At 44.2% G+C, this 6,504-nt stretch overlaps 1 protein-coding gene across 2 annotated transcripts in view; it reads left to right on the top strand.

Annotated features, from left to right (window-relative positions):
- The first annotated feature begins 1,186 nt into the window (after positions 1-1,186).
- Positions 1,187-6,504, top strand: part of LRRC8B (leucine rich repeat containing 8 VRAC subunit B) — a 74,726-nt gene continuing 69,408 nt past the window's right edge. The window contains exon 1 of one of the 2 annotated variants that reach the window (XM_029229405.1): positions 1,187-1,291. The gene's annotated coding sequence lies outside the window, so the exon portion shown is untranslated. The remainder of the gene's footprint in view (positions 1,292-6,504) is intronic. The other variant, XM_029229406.1, reaches the window with a different exon arrangement.

The raw sequence follows: 6,504 nt of genomic DNA, 5'->3' as shown, positions 1-6,504 counted from the left end.
CTCATATAACTCAGTTGTTCCATTTTCTTTACTCCCATTTATACAAAACGATCAGATATGCTCCAAATGCTGAGTCTTTTATAGTCTTTATTTTATTCCTTTCGGAGGTTCCCGTACATTTTTTTTAATGGTAATGTGATTGCCATAGCAACTCAAAGATATAAATGTTGCCTAATTGAATCGCAGTGTTGAGGATGATAGTCTGCAAAAAGACTGACTTAAATCTGGGGTGGGGATGAGAGTAGGGGGTGAATGAGGATGATAAAAATTTTGTCCCCCGAATTCCTGGGTTTGGATTACTTTTTCGTTTGTTCTGTAAGGCACATTGTAACTTTTCCCACTTAACTGTAGAGGGAGAAGAGCGGGTCAGTAGATAGGGTAGACCGGCAGTTTCTTAGCAGTAAAAGCCTAGTTATGAGTAAAGCGAGGCCCCTCTATCACGTTGTTCCCTCCGCATCCCGAGGATAACGACATATTGAGAGACGGATGCTCTTGGAGGCCCAGAATCTTAAGCCGCTTAGTTTGGTACAACTGTAAACTGCCACACAGGGGCTCGGCCCTGCATCTTAAGTACGCAGTATAAGGAAAGGTAAAGGGATTTCCCGCAGCTCCACCCGAGCCTTCCTTTCAGGTTCAAAACGTTATGTAAATAACAAGTTACTCTGGGTGCACATGTGAGAAGGCAGTGGTCCGACACATAAATGTACTTCCAAAGTCCCTTGCATGTGCACCTGGATAGCCCTAAGCCCCTCTGCCGTCTCTTGAAAACAGCCCCCCGCTTTTCTAGCCCCAGCCGAGCGGGCCGGGCGGCCACATGGCGCGCTCCCGGGGTGATGGCAGCCGCGCTTTGTTTCCATCAGCAAGAGGTGAGTCACAGGCCCCCGCAGTCCCTAAGCTGGGCAAACACTCGGGTAGAGGCTGCTGCAAATTTAACAGCAGGAGCAACTACTGAAGCAGCTGCTATCCTCTTCTCCCCTTCCTCCTTCTCCTCAGCCGCCACCGCCGCCGCACGGCCAACGCCTCCGCCTCCTGCCTCCGCCCAGTCCCCTCCTTCTCCCCCCGCGAACTTAGTCAGCGGTTCGCGCCGCCGCGCCCCGATTGGCCGGCGGAACGCGCCGCGTCACAATGGAGCCGGTTGGAGGCGGTGAGCCTGGCAGCGCTGGGGCTTCCCGGTGAGCCCGCAGCAGCCGGCAGCAAGGAAGTGCGGGCGCGGGGCCGCCGCCGGCGCGCCCGGAGCGGCGCGGGGCGCACCCCGCGAGGAGCGCCGGATCCCGGGGCCGGAGGCACGCAGGTAGGTCGGGGCGAGACGCCCCTGGTCACCGAGGAGGAGCCGAGCCGACCCAGTTGGTGGGGGCGGAGGACCGGGTGAGGGGACGCAGCAGGTGGGGTTGGCCGAGCAGGTGCGGTTACCTGTCCGCGCCTCACCTGCGAGCCGGGCCTGCGGGCAGGTGACTGGGCTAGAGAGACGAGGCGCGGTTTTGCCACTCCCTCGTCTCTGGGCTAGAAGTGATACCCCCGAGGGACTTCTGGGTGCTGGGATCATTCGGGGCAGGAGGAGTGGGCGGCGCGACGGTGCGGTCGCATGTCTCCCCCAGCAGTCACGGCGCCGCACCTGAGTGTGAGTCCTCAGGGTGGTGCGGAAACCGGGTTCTGGTTTCCTGGGCTGGAGTCTCGCCCTCCCTAGATGAGCAGACCTCTCCGGAGAGCGTCCGCGCTTGGGTCGCTCTCCTTTGCCCCCTGCCCTGGCGCTGTTGGCTGGCAAACATTTTCTGCTCGTGGGAAATCTACAATTGTTCGCCTACAATTTAACGGTGGTGTTGGCATTCGTTTGTTTGAAGGAGAAGGGAGCAACCTATACCCATTTCGAGAGAGTAGCTAAGAGTTTCCCCTTACTGGGCTGCAGTTGAGCAGGTGCTGAGAGGTCAGAGGGGGGAGGCTGGGTGTTGGCTCATCACTCTTGTGTCCTCACCTGACTTCCCAAAGTCCATAGGTTGCCTTTAGTCAGATGACATTTGTGGAAGACTTCTTTGTGGTCAGAAAGACTCCCTCTCAGCAGCCCCCTTCCCGCCTCCCAAAAAAAAAGATAAACCTGATTTAAAAACGGAAACCTACCTGTGAACTTCCTTGAATAAATTCGCCTTGCCAAAAACTTTTTTTTTAAGTCCGTAAAAAGATATCGGTATGAAAATTTTATTTATTTATTTTTATTGATTTTTTTTTGCGGTACGCGGGCCTCTCACTGCCGTGGCCTCTCCCGTTGCGGAGCACAGGCTCCGGACGCGCAGGCTCCGGACACTCAGGCCCAGCGGCCATGGCTCACGGGCCCAGCCGCTCCGCGGCATGTGGGATCTTCCCGGCCCGGGGCACGAACCCTGCATCGGCAGGCGGACTCTCAACCACTGCGCCACCACGGAAGCCCTGAAATTTTTAAATTGCAAATAGTTAACCAACTTAAAATAGGCAAAGTGTACACTGCTTTCTAAGAGGAAATGAAATGGTATGTGCCTTTATCAGACTGTTAGGTCTCCTAAAACCTAAGTGTCAGGTTGTAGTACACAGAAGCAATCAAACTGCAGTATAATTGTTTAAAAATTCCAGTACCCTCCACGTGCTGAGGTTCCACCTCCTGAGAACTGAAAATGCTCTTTGATTTGTGAGTGCCAAGGTGACTTTCTTTTGCCCCTGGCTTCCCTAGTCAACAGCTTCACCCTTGAAGGAATATAAAATGTCAGCCAATCCCAAAAGTGACTGGGCCCCTAACATATCAGACGTTACTCTTAGTTCAGGTAATGAGGGGGACAGTGTTGTTGCTGAGTGTACAGTTGAGTCATGATACCTACTATCCATCTACTACATGTTAGAATTAAATTTACTATTCTTTGAAACGTTCTTTTTTTCTTAAATTGGAAAAGTGTTCCAACATGTCCAGCCTAACAGGAAGATTCTCACATTGGGAGTGTTTTCATTTGACTAGTTAAGATTTGCTTTTTAAAGACCATTCCCCTCCCCATTGCTGTTTCATTCCTCCAAATCCTCAGAATGAAAGCACCAACGTTAATTAAAATGAAAAGGACCCTAATCAATATCACTGGAAAAGGGTACCAGGTCTTTCAAGTTTTTTTTTTTTAAATAGAATTTATTTTTTAGAGCAGTTTTAGGTCCGCAGCAGAATTGAGAGTAACTGCAGAGAGTTCCCATGTACCCCCTGCTCCCATTCATGCATAGCCTCCCCCATTATCAACATCCCCCACCAGAGTCAGTACACTTGATACAATAGATAAACCTACACTGAGACATCATTATCACCCAAAGACCATAGTTTAGATTAGGGTTCACTCTTGGTGTCGTACATGCTATGGGTTTGGCCAAATATATAACAACATGTATCCACCATTATAATATCATCAGAGTATGATACTATATCATATTATCGCTGCCCTAAAACTCCTCTGTGATCTTCCTATTCATCCCTCCTGCCTCCCCTAACCCCTGGCAACCACTGATATTTTCACTGTGTCCACAGTTTTCCCTTTTCCAAAATGTCTTATAGTTGGAATCAGTCTGTAGCCTTTTCACATTGGCTTCTTGCACTTAGTATTATGCATTTAAGTTTCCTCCATGTCTTTTCATGGCTTGATAATTTTTCTTTTTAGTACTGAATAATATTCCCTTATCCCTCCACATTTTTTTAGGCTGTGTGGGTATTTTCCTGCAGTGGTTTGAAATTTGTGATTTTTTGTTTTGTTTTCTGGAGTTGAAGGTTGGAAATAATATGTAGAAGATTCTTGCTTAAGCCAAAATTTTTATTTATAAAAAAGTTTTTGTAATTTTAAAATCCTTTTTGATGGTATCCAAGTATTTTTATGTTCCTTTTTGATTTTTTACTGCCCATAAAAAATAGCTTATTTAATATCTGATGTTCATTTAGTGTTTCTCAAGTTGAATTTCCAAATTTATTTTTTGCTTCTCTTTCCAGCATCCTTCTAGCTTACACTGATATTATCAGAAACAAATGTATGCTGAATCTGTCGTGTTAACTCCAGACTCGGTGGCATGGTTTTCATTGCCTCCTATATAGCATGTCCCTCACTGCTCTCCTGACGCAGGGAGTATTGCTTACTCTGCAAACAGTACAGACCTGCGACCACTCATAGGAATTTGGGAGGCCCAATTATAGTATAGAATTTCTTTAACCAGTTGTAAAATGCATTCTAATTTCTGTCATGTCTGTTTTCATATTGCTGCCTTTTCTTTTATTGCTATTGCCCACTTGCATTTTATTTCCTATCTATATTTTCGAAACTTCCTACACACCTTTATTATGACTTAGGTTTTTTTCTCGTGTTTAAAATAATGTCTTTGGCAGACATAACAACTTATTTTTCCTTTTCTGGATCATTAAGATTGATCTTAAATAAAATTAGACCTAACTCCAATCACTGTATCTCTCTGCTAAGTTCTTTTCAGTGCTGTTCATTTAGAAATTGAACAAAGGGTAATAATAAACTCCCTGTTCTATGACTTCCTCTTATTTAGGATTCTACTCAATTGCAACACAATTTAAATTCACTTCTGCAATGCTGTTGTGAACCCATGTAAAGGAAATGAATTAAAATGAGTTGTCAGAGCTTCAACCTTGACCTTTACTTTTGCCTTTTTGGTCTTGATATGGGTCACGTGATTCTGCTTGATATGGGTCATATGATTCTGCTTGTTTCTTTCCAGACTGTGTATCTTTGAACTTCATCTCCTGCTTCTTCAATTTCAGGATTCCTTGTAATTCTTTGTTGTTTGTTTCATCCTGTGGCCATTTTCAGGGCTCTATTCTACAATGGCCACTCCTCGGTCAACAGCATCTTTCAGAGACATTATCAGCTACACAGCTTCTATTTCTCTTCTCTTTCCAGCTCCATGCAGGTGACTGAGATCTTCCTCAGCCCATCTATGATGGAGACTAAATTTTTTACTGTCGAGTAGCATATTCCCTTTGATTGTCTCAGGTATGCAGATTTGAAAGCATATTCAAACCTTCCTTCTTTTCTTCTTTCAAATTTTTTTCAGCATTTTTACATTTCCCCCTCAAGTCTATTGCAGATTATAATCAGGAGTTCCTCAGGCTTCTGCCTAAGAGCGTGAACTGTGCAGACTGATGAGCCTGGGTTTGAACCCTACGCTATCACTTTGGATGAGTTGCTGGATTAATTAAGATTAGCTGTCAGTTACAGAGACCTCAAAGAAAAATTGCTTAAACAAAGTGATGTTTGTTTCTCTTTTACATTAAAAAAAAAGCTTATAGAGAGACAGTCCAGAGCTGGTATTATGACTTTACAGGTCCTCTGAGACCTAGGCTGGTTCCACCTTTCAGAACTACCAAACATCAAATGAGGCCCTCAATCTCATGGTCCTAAGTGGAGCTTCAGCCATCACATCCAGGTTCCAAGTATAGACGGGAGGACGAAAGGAAGGGAAAAAGATGGGAAAAAGCAAGAGCCCAGGGTCTCTTAAGGAAATTTCCTGGAGGCTGTCATACATTTCTTGTTAAATCTCATTGACCAGACTTTACCAATATGACCTCATCTAGCTGGAATAGAGACCGGGGAATATTGTCCTTACTGTAGACAACCTTATGCCCAGCTAAAACGTGGGATTTTCGCATCCTTAGTAAGATGGGGGAAAGGAACATTGGAGTAGTTGAACGCCACTGTTATTCTACACCTTTTTTTTTCTTGACTATTGTTATCCATCTCACAGGATTCTTAGGATTAAAAGAACTCTTAACATGAAAGCATCTAATCCAGTATCCAGTATCTGTTATAAAACAAGCTTTCAGTAAATGTTAGTTCATATTCCTCCTTATTCCTTTTTCATGAATTGTCTCATTTCTCTACTACCACATCGTTGGCATCCAAATCCTATTTTAAATACTGGCCCCAATCGATGGTACTAGACTGCAGTCTTGTACCTTATCATGGGAGGGAGCAACGCCTTATTACTCAATGTCACACCTATTTCTTAGCTTATAGTGTGGCTTAGATTTAAGATATAGCTCTTGGAATCAAAAAGATCTGGATATGAATCCTGGCTCTCCCACTTACACTTGCATCCTCAATTTCCTAATCTGTAACCTGGGGGTAAGATTCAGATATGAGGAGTAAATGAAAAAAATGTATGCAGATTACCTAATAAACTGTGCCTGATGAAGTAAGCGGTAGCTTTTCTTTTTTAATTTGGCCTAATCTAGATGCACCTTTTTGAAAATGAGCTCTTATTCCATTAAAAAAAAGTTTTAAAATTGGTCACCTCCATACATTTCCAAATGAGTATTGTTAAATTGTTAGTCAGACTTTTTGAGAATTGTCCCCAAAATCAGGTTAAACCTAGCAAAGTCTTCCCTGTATGTGTATATATATATATATGTGTGTGTATATATATATATGTATATATGTGTATATATACATATATATGTGTGTGTATATATATGTATATATGTGTATATATACCTAT

Source organism: Monodon monoceros, unplaced genomic scaffold (assembly GCF_005190385.1).
Source record: "Monodon monoceros isolate NGI ecotype Baffin Bay Population unplaced genomic scaffold, NGI_Narwhal_1 Super_Scaffold_18, whole genome shotgun sequence".
In the NCBI taxonomy this organism is placed as follows: Eukaryota; Metazoa; Chordata; class Mammalia; order Artiodactyla; family Monodontidae; genus Monodon; species Monodon monoceros.
This window is presented reverse-complemented; position numbering and strand designations above follow the sequence as displayed.